Source organism: Equus asinus, chromosome 25 (genome assembly GCF_041296235.1).
Source record: "Equus asinus isolate D_3611 breed Donkey chromosome 25, EquAss-T2T_v2, whole genome shotgun sequence".
In the NCBI taxonomy this organism is placed as follows: Eukaryota; Metazoa; Chordata; class Mammalia; order Perissodactyla; family Equidae; genus Equus; species Equus asinus.
The window spans coordinates 21,796,345-21,812,081 of record NC_091814.1 but is presented as its reverse complement, the minus strand read 5'-3'; the positions used below and the strand labels follow the sequence as shown (position 1 = coordinate 21,812,081).

The 15,737-nt window shown below is 42.3% G+C and overlaps 1 non-coding gene across 1 annotated transcript; it reads left to right on the top strand.

Moving 5' to 3' along the window:
- The first annotated feature begins 11,244 nt into the window (after positions 1–11,244).
- On the top strand, positions 11,245–11,318 carry TRNAR-UCU (transfer RNA arginine (anticodon UCU)). Its single transcript has one exon. It is a non-coding gene; the product is annotated as a tRNA-Arg (tRNA).
- The last annotated feature ends 4,419 nt before the right edge of the window (positions 11,319–15,737 follow it).

The following is a 15,737-nucleotide window of genomic DNA, read 5'->3' as shown; positions in this document are numbered from 1 at the left end:
TGTAAAATAGGAAAAAAGCTTAAAACAATATATGTGCATATGTTACATTTTATATGTCTATAAATGTGTGTCTAAGTAAATGAATAGCTACTTACTGGCTCTATGACCTCAGGCAAGATGCTTAACCTCTCAGTATTTTCCTTGTATGGAAAATAGAGAAAATAATAGTATATAACTTCTAGGGTTGTATGTTATGAGGCTTAAATAAGTTAATCTATTTAAAATGCTTTGAATAGTGCCTGGCACATTGCAGGTGCTTGAGTGCTCCTATTATTTAGGTACATGTTAAACCTGGAAAATTATTATTTCTGGTGTGGAAATGAGATTTATGGCATAAAGGGGGGACTATAGCTGTTTATATTATATACTTAATTATTTTACAGTGATCATGTGCTTATGTGTTGAGTGACTAAAGAATTAACTTTGAAAGCTTGTTCTAAGGAGGTCTGTTAAAAGATGATTGTAGAAATCCAGGAGCAAAGTAAAACGGTCCGGAGCTAGGGCAACAGCATTGGGAATAGAAAGGAGGTGCCACATTCGATGTTGTTTATGGGAAGCAGGAGAGAGATAGAAGGCAGAGGTGGCTCTCAGTTTGGGAGTTTGTGACTGACTTGGAAAACACTGAACCAAAGAGAGAAACAGTGGAGTCAGGAGAATCTTTTTGTGGGGTGTAATATTTTGGGGTGGAGGAAGATTGATTTCGTTTAAACTACGTTGAGTTTAAGCTTATGGGAACCCATTTAATAGGAAATATTCAGTAGACTGGCTATAGCAACTGGAGCTCTGGAGAAAGTTTAATGTTTCAACTCCCATTTTGAGATAGAGCAGCCAAAAATGTCTCAAGTCCTCAGGTCCCATTTTAAGAGTTCCCATCTAATATTTTCATTATAAAAATAAATAATTTTGGTTTTCTAGAACAATCTCTGGGTTATGGGGACAGAGAATTGTTCTAGTCAATTTGTTTCTTCATTCGTGTTTTTTTTTTTTTCAGCAAACATGTATTGAACACATTGTAATGTGCCAGGCACTGTTCAGACTGAAAAGGGTAGAAAGACTCAAGTTTCTCACCATCCGGTGGGAGACAGACATGATGGACAAAACTGATTGCAGTACAGTGTGCTCAGTGCTCCAGCAGCCATATGCACAGGGTGCAGTCATGGTGTGAAGATAGGTGTGACCCAATCTGCTTAGGGTTGTGGTGGATGTCAGGGAAGATATTATAGAAAATGAGGTAACTGAGCTGAAACTTCAAGGGGGAGGAGCAGTCTTCCAGGCAGATGTGAGGGTGGGGAGAAGAGAAGGGCATTTCAGAAAGAGGAAACATTGCATACCGAGGCATGTTAGTTAGTATGGAACCATAACTTCTTACATTTTTTTTATTTTAGGGAACTATAAGTACTTTGGCATTTCAGAACATAAGGCCAGGGGTGGTGATGGGAGGTAATAGTAAGTGAAGTTGAGAAGAGGAACATTTATCAGATCATAGATGACCTTTAGGCTCTTCTCTAGGCAATAGAGAAACATTGATGGGTTTTGCCTTCCAGAAAAATCACAATTGCTCTGTTGGTGGTGTGGCAAATGGATGCAAGGGGAGGAGGAATGGCTGCAGACAGACAAGTGAGGGGTTATTGAAATATTCAAATAGTTTCAACTCTTTAATCCATTTTGAGTTAATTTTTGTGTATGGTGTAATATAATGATCTACTTTCATTTCTTTTGCACGTGGCTGTCCAGTTTTCCCAATACCGTTTATTGAATAGTCTTTCCTCTCTCCACTGTATGTTAAATTTGAAATATAATGACGACAGCTGAAATTTATATAATGTTATAAACCAGTGTTACTTCAATAAGAAAAATAATTTTTAAAAATATTCAAGTAGCCCTGGTTACAATGGATGCACTATCTGAACTAAGCTAAAAGCAATGGGAATGGACAGGGAGGGATAGATTTGAGATCTAGTAAAGAGGGAGCGCTGATAGAACTCAGTAGATGATTAAATTTGGAGGATAAAGGTGAAGGAAGGAGTCTTGACAGACTCCAGGTTTCTAGCATAAGTGACTGGATGACCAGTTCTGTCTCCTCAATACTGTTTTTATCAAATCAGTCTTCTTTCAATTACTATTTCTGTAGCCAGTTCTATTCCTGGGGTTCAGATCTCCATTATAACTTATCTCGATGACTGCGAAAGACTCCTCACTGTGTCCTCTTGAAATTACCCACCACACAGCAGCCAGAGTGATCTACCTAAAATGCAAATCAAATCGTAATTCTCCTTTACTTAAACCCCTTCACTGCCTCTGCGTCTCCTGCAGGATTAAAATCGAAGGTCTTTAACACAACATACGAAGGTTTCCATGATCTGGTCTTTCCAGCCACATTCTTTGTCACCTCGTACCTGGGACTTTGGACTTCAACATCCCCTCATTTCTCATAATTTCTTGCATAGACATGGTGGCTTTTGGCTATATCTTTACTCTTGCGCTCCCTGCTTTTTAGAGTGCCTTTCTTCTTCAGTTTCCTCAACACGCACATGTGCGTGTGAGCACACACACACACAGACACATGCACACTCTTCACACCCCAACCGCTTTTTTGCTCAGATTAACAAGTGTTCTTCCTTTAAACCTCAGCTTAGATCTGTAGTTCCAGAAAATGTTCTTAGACTCTCCAGACTGGATTAGTTTGCCCATATTCTTTGATTCTGTAGCATGCTGGATGTATTTCTACAGTTGGGTAACTTTGTTTTATGATTCTGCTTATTTTCTGCTTCTGCCTGTGACCTTATCGAGGGCAGATATGACGTCTGCATTATCCTTGTGTCTCCAATGCCTAGCACATTTCTTCATGTATAGTGCATGTTTATGGGTTTGTGGAATAAATAAATTAATGAATGAGTAGGTGGATGGTGCTACTATTAACTAAACTAGTGGATTGTGAAGAGCAGAGATTTATGGTGGGATATAAATTCAGATCTGTACATTTTACAATTGAGATGCCTGAGTCATACAGGGATGGTTATCTAAAGGCAGCTGAAACAGTAATCTGGCTTTCAGGTGAGATGTCTGGTTTTAAGATAGGGATATGGGAGTTTTTGCTCATAGTTGGTAGTATGTGCTATGGTGCTATTTAAGATCATTCAGGGAGAAAATATAAGAGAAGAGAGCCAAGGCACACTTTAGGGCAGTGTTTTTGACCACAACCCACAGAAGAAATTAATTAATTTTTTTATTATGACCTAGAACACACATGCCCACTCAAATACATGTATGAAAAAAAATTTATGAAACAACACGTGGTCTAATTAGAGGGTGATGCCTTTGGATATTTTCTTTTTCATTCTGTCTTGCCCTATCCTATCCTGTCATTTCTTTTCTCTTTCATTTTATTATATAAAAATACTGCTAACATTCTGACTGGTGGTCTGATAAACGCTGCTCTTTAGAACAGTGATGTTTAAGAAGAAAGAGGAGGGCTGGCAAAGGAGACTGAAAGGAGGGGCCGAGAAATAGGAGGCAAGTTAGGAGAGAGTGCTGTTTCACAGAAGCCAGAGGAGTGAAAGTTTCAAGAACGAAGGTGTGGTCACTAGTGAAATGCTGCGAAAACGGAAGTAAGATATTGGATTTGATGATTAAGAGACCATAAGTGACTTTAACGAGAACATTTTAGCATTAGCTAGGCTCTCAGTCAGTTGAAGAATGGGTGGAGAGTAAAGGAAGAGAGCCTGAGCTTAACCTATTCTCTCTGAAAAGAGAGACTGCCCGGCAGGAGTCTACTAAGGATTTTCTCATCCTTTATCTCATTTATCCCTTATAATGACCTTACAAGGTAGGCATTATTCCTTGTGTGAGTTTTTAAAATCAGATGAGTAACCTGAGTCTCAGAGGTTCCTTTAGGTGTCCTTAGGTGCCCATCATCACACAGTACATTGTGGAGCTGGGAGTCAAACCTTGGTCGATCCTGACTTTAAAGTCTGTAGTTTTCCAGTTGGACCATAATGGTTAGTCTATTTTTGTAATATTGGATAAGTAATTTAATTTCTATGGGCATGAGTTTACTAATTTATGCAATCACAGATGGAGAGGGTTGACAAAAATTATAGACTACAGAAATATAGAAAATAAAGAGCAAACATTCACCCACTTAGCATTATCAATTTAATCTTCAAATTAGTTTTTTTAATTTATAAAAATAATAAAATCATATGGTAAAAATTCAACTGATGCGTAAAGTTAAAAATGAGACAATTATCTTAAAATCATTTTCCATTTTGAGCATTCACTGATTCCAGGAAAGGAAGAAGTTATTCGATCCTTTTGCTTTTCTAATTTGTCAGTTAAGACTGAATACTAAGCATTTTGCTTTTTCTCCCTTCCTCCCCTTCCCCACACTCTGCAGAAAGACTATATTGGGGATTCAAGAGTGATTTGGTGACACTACAGTGGAGTAAAAAGAGCACTGAAGTAGGAGTCACAAAACCTGGAACTGAGGACCAGCTTTGTGAACGACTAGCTGTCATTTTATTTATCTGGACCTCAGTTTCCTGTGCTTTATCTTAAGGTAACTGAAGGGAGAATGAGCCACTGAAGTGGAGACCATAGAGAGCTCCCTTACCAAATGCTGCTGTTTCTGTCTGCCAAGCACTACAGTTTTTTACTCTGCCCTTTGGCCCTTCTGAGACCTGCCTGGGCCTCCTCTCCTATCCCTAGGGCACCACCCTACAATTGCAAAGGCAGGGAAAAGACTTGTAGGGAAAACTCTCAGGACCTCTTTTCCTGGGACAAATCTTTTTTTTTTTTTTTGAGGAAGATTAGTCCTGAGCTAACTACTGCCAGTCCTCCTCTTTTTGCTGAGGAAGACTGGCCCTGACCTAACATCCATGCCCATCTTCCTCTACTTTATACATGGGATGCCTACCACAGCATGGCTTTTGCCAAGCGATGCCATGTCTGCACCTGGGGGCCAAACAGGTGAACCCTGGGCCACCGAGAAGTGGAACGTGTGAACTTAACCGCTGTGCCACCGGGCCAGCCCCTGGGACAAATCTTAATGGGCATCCTGTGCCTCTCAGCAGGTACTTTCTGTGGAGGCCTGCCTGGAGTCGTGACAGAGGTCAGTACACTGTACCAGTGGGTCTCCTCTGGGCCTGCGGCCCACCGCTTCCAACTTGAGTGACTTTGGGCAAGCCACTTAATGTCTTTGATCAAGGTTTTTCTTTGTAAGAGGAGGATAATGATAATCACTCTTTCTGCAATCTATCATAGTTCTGATGATAAAATAAGATAAAGAATTCAAAATACTTTTATCATCATTATGACTACTGTTCATACTGTTTCTTAGAATCATAGACAGTTAGTGTGAGGAAGGACCTTGGAAATTCAGCTACCACCTTTAAAGGAGGAGAATCTGAGACTGCAGGAGATTAACTGACTTACTCAAGGTAAAGTGCTTCCCCTTATCTTCAATGTGGAGACTGAGTGTTCTTTGGGACAGACTTTAGAAGGGCCAGTCCTGTTTAGGCAATGACTGACTGTTGTGTAAGGATAAACTGTATATAGACCTTGCTGTGATATGTCAGACAGGAGGTCCCTGTGTAAGGACAAGTTTAGTTCCTGGGATTGAAACTTTCATGGTCGTAGTTTTCTGTTTAATTAAACTGATGCATTGTAAAAGATGAACATCGTTTTCCTCTTGCCATTGTGGAGTCTGCTTTGCCATGTTCATCTTAAGATTCCTTCCAGGCTGAATGGGAAGTGGAGCTGAGGTAGGAGAAAGATGAAGAAAGCCCAGTTTACTCCTAATATTAAGCAAAACCGATGTTCTTGAATCCCTTGGCCAATGACTACAGAATCATTGACCCTTTAAGGATCCATCTTCTCATTTTTTGGCCTTTTGCCTAGAGTATCTGGCCCTTTAAGGACCAGAAGCCTCATGATCACTGTGAACGTTAAGGAACCTGGTTTCTAGCCCATCCCCATGGTAACTCAATGCCGTGGGGATTAGCAGGACCCTTTTCAGGGCCTCCGAGTTGTAAAGCTAGTGGTGCATAGTGTCCCAGGCAAAGAAGTAAAACAGACAGAAATGTGTTGTAGATCCTGGAAAATCCCAGGATGTCTGGAGGTGAACATGGGAAAGAAGGGAAGGAGCAAGTTGTTCTGGACAACCCTCAGGAATCTGGTACTGTATGGACTGGGTAAAAAGAGATTCAGCAGAACTGGTACTCTGTATTGAAGATTTAAGAAGGAGGAGAGATTTGGACTAAAAGGATGAGGGGAAAGTGAAGAGATGTAGAGATTGAAATCTGAAGAAAGGAAAAAGAGGGCCTGAGGATGAAGGAATGAGAATACCAAGACTCTGGAGCCAAGTGACAGAGTATAATGATCAAGGGTGATGGTAGAGGAGCTTGGAGTCCTGGGAAACTCAGAGAGCCTTAAAGATGATGGCCAAGGGGGACAGAGACAGAGAGGAGCAGTGGGATGAATCTGGGGGAGACCAGAAGCAGTGAGTTTGGGCAATAATGTGTAGAATAGATAGATCTTAGGTGAGAACAGAAGGGGATGTGTCCAAGAAATTAAGCATTGAAGAGGATAGGGACTGGATAGGAAAAGATTAGGGAATGCCAACTGCAGTGGAGAGAGGTGAAATGAACGTGAATGAGGAGAGGTATGCACAGAGAGAGGGGCATTTTAAATTGGGAAATAACTAAGGGAGGTGTACCCAGAGGAAGAAGGAGAAACGATGGAGATGGCAAGAACAAACAGTAAGAAAACAGGACTGGGGAGTTAGTACTGAACAGACAAGAAGGCGATGGCTTGGGGTTAGGAACTGAGGCATAGAGAGCCTAGATTCTAAAGAGAAGAAAGGGGGTTGAACTAGAGAGGTAACATGAGAAATTAATTCATTTTGGGGGGAACCTAAGTGAAGCAGAGAGAATGTTTCCCTGCAAACTCCCAGAAAGATCTGGTAGGACATGACGGTCCACTTCCTCTCCTTTTGTTAAACACTGCCGGCTTCCTCGTCCTTCTTTACCAAACAGAGAATTCCTATCCTTGGAGACACACTCTCTAAAATTCTCTTTATAGTTGCTTAGAGAAAGTTGAGAGAAGTGGGAGATAGAGGCAGCCAGGAAAGGGAGATTCTATCTCCAGATTCTTCACTGTTCCTGAGACTCCTTTAGGGGATTGGCCTTTGCATGGACTCCATTGTGAACTTGACTAGCCAATTGTCAAGATAGATTGGTTCTAGGTCTACTTTTGGGGAGGCTTGAGAGGCCTGGGGAACCCAGTTGGACTGGGCTAGACCTGGAATGGTTTCTGAAAGTTGAATGTGATGATTAAAGCAAAATTTCTCTGCATTTGTCCTCCTTTCACTTAATTCTCAGGCTCAATTATTACCCAGGTTATCTCACTTCTTCCTGCTTGAAGGATAGTAAAGAAGATAGGGAGCAAATAAGCAATCTTCAGTCAGGCTCGTTGGCTGAAGATGGAAGGAAATAGAAGCCGTTAGGAGCACAAATGCGTTATTATGATGGGTTAGAAAAATGCATGAGAGGAATAGACAAATGAGCATAGGGTAAGGCCCCATGAGGATGAAATGTCTGGAAAAGAGCTGAAGGGCCTTTGCCTTATGGGTGTGTCCCTGTTGTCCTTCTTTAAGAGGTAGGGAATTGTGAGCTGAACATCTATTACTTCTGCAAAGTGGGTCTAGCACCATGGGCCTAACTTTGCAAAACACCTTTTTCAACCTCCCTGGGAGGTGCTGATAGAAGGAATGAGGTGGGCTGACTCCTAGGGGGTGAAATAGTAAGAAGGAGCAGATAGTAGTTAGGGGCACTAGAAGATGGTACATGGAAACCATTTCTAGAGGATGTGTCCACAATAGATGTGAATTAATAAGTTTTGACATTGTAGGTACTGAGACATGAAAGTATAGTGTATAAAGTCTGTGTTATCCAAATGACTATTTTACTGTCTTACTCCATCTAATATCGCTTAGCATTTAAAACATGGACTAGTTGGTACAGGTACCTATAGGAAAGCTTGAGTAGGACCATAGCAGGACGTGGGATTTAATTGTATTTGTTTCTAGGCCAATGGGAGAGTTTTTTTTGGCATTTATCATAGGTATCCCAGCAACGCTTTATGGATGAAGTAAAGTATGAGCATCACTAGTTTGTCTGTGGGGTCAAAGAGTGGTATTCAATTAAAAGCATGAGTAATGTTTGAGTCACAAATCTTTAGAGAATTAAATCAGTACAAAATTTTTTTGGGAATCTTCTTAAGGGTTGACATAAACACAGATGACATATACCTAGTTTAAAAGACGAAAAAGATGTACTGTCTTCAGTCGTTTTGAATGGCTTAACTTCATCTTTCCCATCCTTTAAAACTGTTGCTTTCTTTGATTGTTTCCCTCATTACTTATAAATTAAAAATGTAGTTTAGAGGTATTATTCGAACTTATCAAGAAGCTTTACCTGATTTTCAGATAATAAAGTGAAATGAGAGATGTCAGAGAGACATCTCTGATTTGAAAAAAGCCCTTAGACAAACTCCAGAGTATTTTTGTTAATGTAGATTATAAGTATAAGGGGTCCTGCAAAGACTCTTGTTGGGTGGGAGGTGTTTTTTGCTAGAATGGCGAGATTGCTGTGGGGGGGTGAAGGGAAAATAAGGGATGGGTATTCAAGAGGAAGGTGAACACTCAGGCAATAGAGTCGAGAATTATATCTCGTGGACCAGAGGAAGGAAGGGACAACACCTTACATCATGAAGTCTCGGGTAATCTTTACTAAAGAGCATTGATTGTTGCCTCCAGTTTATAATGAGGAAATGGAGGATTGAGAAGTTAAGCAATTTTCTCAGGATTTTGAAGAAAGTAAACTGCACAGCTCGCTATTGACTTTGGATTTTTCTGCTTCCAGAGTTATGGCCTTTCTGTAAGCTTGGAAAATTGACACATTATTTGGTGGGCAATAAAATTGATTCCTTCTTTTCTCTAATGTGTCTTTCAGAGTAGTTCCTACACTGAAATTTAGGAATTTGCCTACAAGATCTTGAGGGTGGGACCACGTCCTATTTTATCTCTCATCATCGTATCCCCAGCACCAAGTGAGAACACTGCAAACAGCGGATGAAGCTCCTGGAGGGAGTTGGAGAGCGGAGACCCTGCATTCAGGTTGTGGAGAACCATGACCTCTTAAGAGGCAGCGAAACTTTGGGCAAAACTTAAGACTGACAGATTTTTTTGGGATTAGGACAATATCCTTATGAAGAGCAGAGGGTTTGTGTCTGTGTATAAGAGAACATTGACTGAACCTGGTGGGAAGTGTCCTGAGAACCTAGGCTCTTCTTTTCATTGTACCTGAGTGTTTCATGGCTGGCCTGAGGGGTTGAGCTTCCCTTTACAGACACATGGACCTCCTGACTAGTTCCTTGTTGCCAGCAACTCAAAGTCATATGATCTCCAGCCAGCATTGAGCTCTGTTTGTCAGATTCTTGCAATAGTCTAGGGTAAATGTGTTAAGAAAGGCCTATTCTGTGCCTCTTTGCTTTAAATTTCTTAAATACACCATCAGTTTCACTCTTTCGAGCTCCAATATCTAGATCCTGGAGGGAAGGCAAACTTGGTTGGAGTGACTACTTTCCACCAGGCGTTAGAGTCTTCTCCTTGCATCTCAACCTGACTGAATCATCTTGGTCCTGTTCTCTCCCACATCTCTTTCTAGGGGCTATATGAAGGTTAGGGAAATGTGAGATCTTGCTACTATAGTCTTAGAGTTAGAAAGGCCCTTAAAGATCTTCCAATCTAAGTGCTGCATATTGTCATATTGCTCTTCACTTGGCCATGATATGGTCTCACAGATTACAAAGAACTATCTTGGGTTATGATCGGAGTCCATTGGTGGTGTCCAGAGCTATGGGCCATAGAAGCACACACTGAGGGAAAAGGAGGGAGTCTGAGCCAGCTCTCTGCTTTTATTGTAACCTTTTGAGAGGGAGTGGAGTGGTGAACACTAAGTCAAAGTCTTTAAATCAATGCATTGTCATTGAGAGCATAGAGGCCAATTGTCCTTTGATGTATCTAGGAATTAAATGGGAGAAAATGAGCTGAAGGTGAGGTAGGAGAGAATTAGGTTAGACATTCAGAAGAACTGGCATAGTGTAAACTACAACCAAAAGTGATTATGGAATCGTCTTCTCCAGGAGAATTTTGAAAATAGGTGCTGTTAACTTCGATCTGGGTGGGTATGGAAGCCTTTACATATAGGTATGGAGGGATGGCCAGTTTGATTGTCCTAGGATGCCGCTAGCAAGCCCACACAGCTGAGAAATCCTCATTCTTTAAATTAGGCAGCCCTGGGAGCAAAGAATGTCAGAGATTTAGAGCTAGGGAAGGTGGGGGGAAGGGAAGCAGGTATTCACAAGGGCTGTGTGAGGACCATCTGTAATTCATTAGGGAGCTGGCGCTCTTACCCTCCTCCCTATATGTGCACACACTCTCTCTCTCTCTATCTTTCTATGCCTCACACACACATGCATACACACGCACTCACGCACACTCACCACTGTTCCATCTCCTCCCCCATCCTTAATTCTAGTGAAGATGCTGAGGGAACATCACATCAGAATCCCGGTATCTCCTCCCTAGGCTTGACAGATACAGCCCTCAAAGCTGAGAGGTGGGCCAGTCTCCCGGAGCCCAGCTTCCCTGCCGTCTCTGCCGCGGATCACACTGTTTTCTTACGGAAGCAGCTCCTTTGTCTCGGGGATCAGGGATTGAGGGTTTTCCTGAATCCTCCAGCTTTGCCAAGCCCCTGTCTGAGAATAGCTGGACTGGGATGAAACCACAGTGAGGGAGAGGGGGTGGAGGTAGAGATGGCTTCTGTTTTCTCTCCTGGGCTGGGTGCACTCTGCTTAATTAGCATGAGAATAGAGAGACTTTCTCCGTATCCTCCCTTAGGGATGGAGAGGAAAGAAGAGCAAAAGCTCTACCTCTGTCCTACTCCATCAGAGATTCTGGGACTGGGAAAATGACTACTGTCACATTCCTCCAATCCTCTGAAGACCCCCAGGACCCACGGTATTGAGAAAAGCTTTGATGGAGCCGGCTGGTGGATCTCCACTCCAGATTTTCCAGCTGTCCCTGTCCCCCCACCGCTCAGAGAGCAGGATGCTGAGATGGCTCGGTGATGCAGAAGGTATGTGCTTTTTCAGTTCTGGTGCTGATGCTGTGTGTGTGGTGAGGTCTCTGTGGCGCAATGGACGAGCGCGCTGGACTTCTAATCCAGAGGTTCCGGGTTCGAGTCCCGGCAGAGATGGTCACCTGGCAGGTGCCTCTTTTATTTTGTATGCTGTCATGCTAGGTTGGTAATTATATTTATCCCTCCCTGGGGACTCTGGGGAAGAGAAAGGAAACCCCTTTCCTTGGGAATCCTACCCCTCCTCTCCTTTTCCCTTCCCTCCCTCTTCATTCTTTCTCTGTTCCTCCCTGACTGATTTTCATTGTCTAGCAAAGGCTCAGATGTCTGCTGCATCTCTCTGCTCAGCCGGACTGACACAGCCTTTGAATTCTTTGCTTCACAGGGAAATCACTGGCACACCGTGATTGAGATGCCAAGCCACAGGTTCTGGGACCTCTATGGTTCCCTCCTTTTACCTCTGAGGACATAAAAAGGCAGATTGTCCCATATACCAATGAGGAAATGTCCGGTTGTCCTCTACGGTAACACCCACCTTGACTGAGGCCCGTCAAGAGATGGAACGGGTCACACAGAAGATAATTTCTTGCATTATCTTTGTCAGCTATACTTTTGCATTTCCAAGCCTGGGTTTTTTGTGCTAAAGCTCATCACTCACTTCCTTATCTACAAGGAGAGATGTAATGGTTGCTCTTTGTCTCAGTGGTATAAACCACACAGCAGCACACTAATTACCAGTGGCAGACAAACTTGTCCCCAGAAACTCAAAGGTCTTATACTTAAATGCTCTGTCTTGTGAAAAGTTTGTAGCCTTTCCTGCTTGCAAGACAAGCTTTCAGGGTTGTATCTGAATGCTGTTTTCATAATTCCCAGTTTCCAACAAGCTCTCTTCTCACCACCTCTCTCATCCAACATTCACTTCTGTTCTCTTTCCCTGTCTCATCTAATGGGCCACGTTCAGCAAGATTGGGAGCTTGGTGAGATTGGGAGGTAGCTTGGGTTTCTATTTTGGGCTGGTCTGGCTCTTTCTCTTCCTTGCCTATTGCAGCCTCTAGCCTGTTAGCTCGAGGGAGCTGTCCATGCCAGGAACTGACCTCCACCTCAGGTGAACCCAGGAAACCTAAGAAGACACACCTCTCCTCTGACAGCTGGGGAGTCAGCGTCTCTCCCACGTGGGGCTCTGGAGGGATGACCAGAGGACACAGGCAGCCATGCACTTGTGTTCTCAGGAAGCTGGGGTGGGGTGAGAGGGGAGCATTCACAGAGGGTTTAACCAAACCATGCCAAGAGGTGGGAATTGATAGGGCAGACAGGAGGACTCTGGGGGGAGACTGATGTTTTTTAACTTTAGGACATGTGCACATTTGTAGCAAACTTAAACTCCTGAAATTATTTGAAGTAGTACAGTACTTTAAAGGGACTTAATATTCTTGCAGTAAGAGCCAACATAGCCTTCAATTTCTGAATTACCTTGGTGGAATGTCAGTTTAGATATTAATTATTCCCTGGCAGCCCCATGGATATGCCCTTTGGGGAATACTGGTGTGGACCCGAAATTCCCGTGCAGACCCTCTTGGAGTCTTTCTTTTATTGTTAGCTCAGCTTATCATTGATATTTCTGCTTTAAGCTCTGGCCTGAAAGGAAAAATTAGTGTGTGTTGGGGTATGGAGTTGGGGGGAGTGTGAGTTTAGAGAAGGGGCATGTGACATTTTCCAACCATATCCAGAATACTACGTATTTCAAGTTCCCCCTGCATCATTCTATTGCAATGGGGCCACTCAATAGTAACAGTTCTGAGAAGTAAGGAGGTTGTCCCTCTGTCACTTAAAAGTCGGAACAAGGGTTTAAGTTCATTACAGCCCATGCTAAGGTTTGTTCAATTCTGGAAGCTTTCTAGGAATAAAGCCTTCATGAATTGTAGGGGCCGGGAGTTAGAGGTGGAAGCTGGGAGGGCAATGTGTGCCCAGAGGCATTGAACTGAGATTGGTTCAAATGTTTGGTCAGAGTGCACTGTAGCCAGCTTCTTTAAGTGAAGTTCTATACCAGCGAGAACTAAAACCCACAGATAATCCCCTAGACCTGATTTTAGCCAGTCATTTCCATTTTATAACTTGGAATCAGAAGACCTTGGTGTAAGTTGCAGCTTTGCTGAATTTTATTTTGCTTTTTTATAAAAACCAAGTTATATTATCTAGCGTCCACATGTGAAAATGAATGAGGAAGTCTGTTGTACAACTCTGTACAAATATATAGGTATGTGAGTATTCAAGTTGCTTTTGTCTCTTTCCTCAGCATGCGGGAAAGGTGTCTAGTTACAAAGTGGGAAAAATGAAAGGTTTGAATGACCAGCCTCTGCCTGAAATAGCCAGGGTGGCCGTATGCTGGGGCTTAGCTGGGGCTGGTGCTGACTTGTGCTACCCTAAGAAAGAGGGTGGATAGGACTTTTCTAGCTGGTGGAGTCCTTCAGAGAGCAGACGGTCCCTCTGGGTCTTAGCTGGGGGCTTCATCTTGGCCAGGCAGCTAGAGGTCCCTGCTGGCTGTGACACTTAAGGGAACCAGAAGCTTCCACTTATGCAAACATCACCCAACCTTCAGCTCCCTCAGTCTCTGAGGGGTGGTGTTTTGGGGACTTGAAGAAGTTACATTACCAGGACTGGGGGCAAAATTTTCCACATTAGTAAAAATTCCTCTATATTTGTTAATAGCTTTCTTCTTAATACATGAGAGATAACTCCTAATTTATGAATATCATAATTACTGTATTTTAGAGATACTCAGAATATAACATAGAAGTGGGTGGTTTTTTATAAAGTCACTTCTCTGTGGGACTCAAATGCTTCAGAGTTCCTAGAGCTGATCATTAATTACACAGTATGGGGACAGGATATGTCTTATTTATTATTGTATTCTCAGTGCCTGAAATATGATAGGCATTTGATGGATAGATCTGAAAGAATTAATGCTGACTTAGATTGGCTGTAAATAATGTAGATACGAAAGAGAAACGTAGCTCCTGGGGATCTGGAACACAGGCGATATCTCCATGCATGAATTCATTCCCTTTACAAATATTCATCAAGCGCCCAGTTTGTGCCATTTTCCATGTTCCAGGCACTGGGATCCAAAATAGCATGGCTCACCTCTGTCATGGAGTGCATATTTCCATGGCAGAAATAAAGCATAGTTAGGGAAATAATATTATCACAGAATTGTCGGTAAAGATATGTGCTGGAGAAACTTAAGTGATGATAAGAGGCAGAGTGATATGAAGCATGCTGGTCATGGAAGACTTTTGTAGGAGGTGACATTTGTGAGAAGAGTGAATGAAGTAAGAGAGATCAGTGAGATCTAGAAGATGGGCATTCTAAACAGAGAAATAGCAAGAGCAGAGACTTTGGGTGGCCATGAGTTTCATGGCTTTGAGGGAAAGTACAAAGTTCAGAGTGGCTGGAGTGGAAGGAGTGAGGGGCGATTGGGTTCAGAGATTAATATGGGCATGTCATAAAGGACAGTGTTCTCAGTGCTGTCATTCAACTCTGCCTGGTATAATAAGTCTAGTATTTTCTCACTTCTCTACTATCCTGCAATGAAATTCATAGGTAATATAAGCTTCCTACACACATAATTTAAAAAAATCAATATAATATCCTAGTTGTAATATAAGAGAGAAATAAAAGGAAATACATTTGTGGGGCTGGTCCGGTGGCATCTTGGTTAAGTTCACATGCTCCACTTCGGTGGCCCGAGGTTTGTGGGTTCAGATCCTGGGTGCAGACCTACACATCACTCATTAAGCCATGCTGTGGCAGCATCCCACATACAAAAAATAGAGGAGGATTGGTACAGTTGCTAGCTCAAGGCCAATCTTCCTCACTAAAAAAAGGGAAATACATTTATAACAAATAATATGTATTTTAATATATAAATGCCACACTAGCAGTATTATATGAAGAACCACCTTCAAAACAACAAGTGTATATGTGGACCAATGCAAGTGTGCTGCATGGCTGACTTAAATATCATGAGGGATGTCATTCACCAGCAGTGTTGCGATCTCCCAAACTGGCAACTACTTCTTGATAATTTATGGTCAAAATACATTAAATCTTCTTGTGAAGTATGCTGTGTTTTGCATTCATGAAAATTTTAAGAAGTTGTAAACCATGTAGAAAATTCTCTGTATTTATATATAAAAACAAGTTAGACTCTAGGCTCAGATACCAACAGCTAGGTTTTCAGGAGGTCATTCAAAAGGGGGCAAGTCATCTTTGAGATGCATACGTGTACACTACAGGACACACAAATCCCAGGTACCCTTCCTCTCTGCAGCTAGTAGTCGTCCCCAATCATCATAGAAACAAAAACTGCTCCATCAAATTTTCAAACCACTTCCTAGGAGCAATTCTAGACCCACTGGTAATCACTGGCATAAGGCTTTCTTTCCTTCGTGTTAATGAAAACCATTGGTGGGTTTGAGCAGAGGAGTGAAGGAATCTGATTTATATGTTAAAAGGCTAATTTTGGCTATCGTAGAGAAT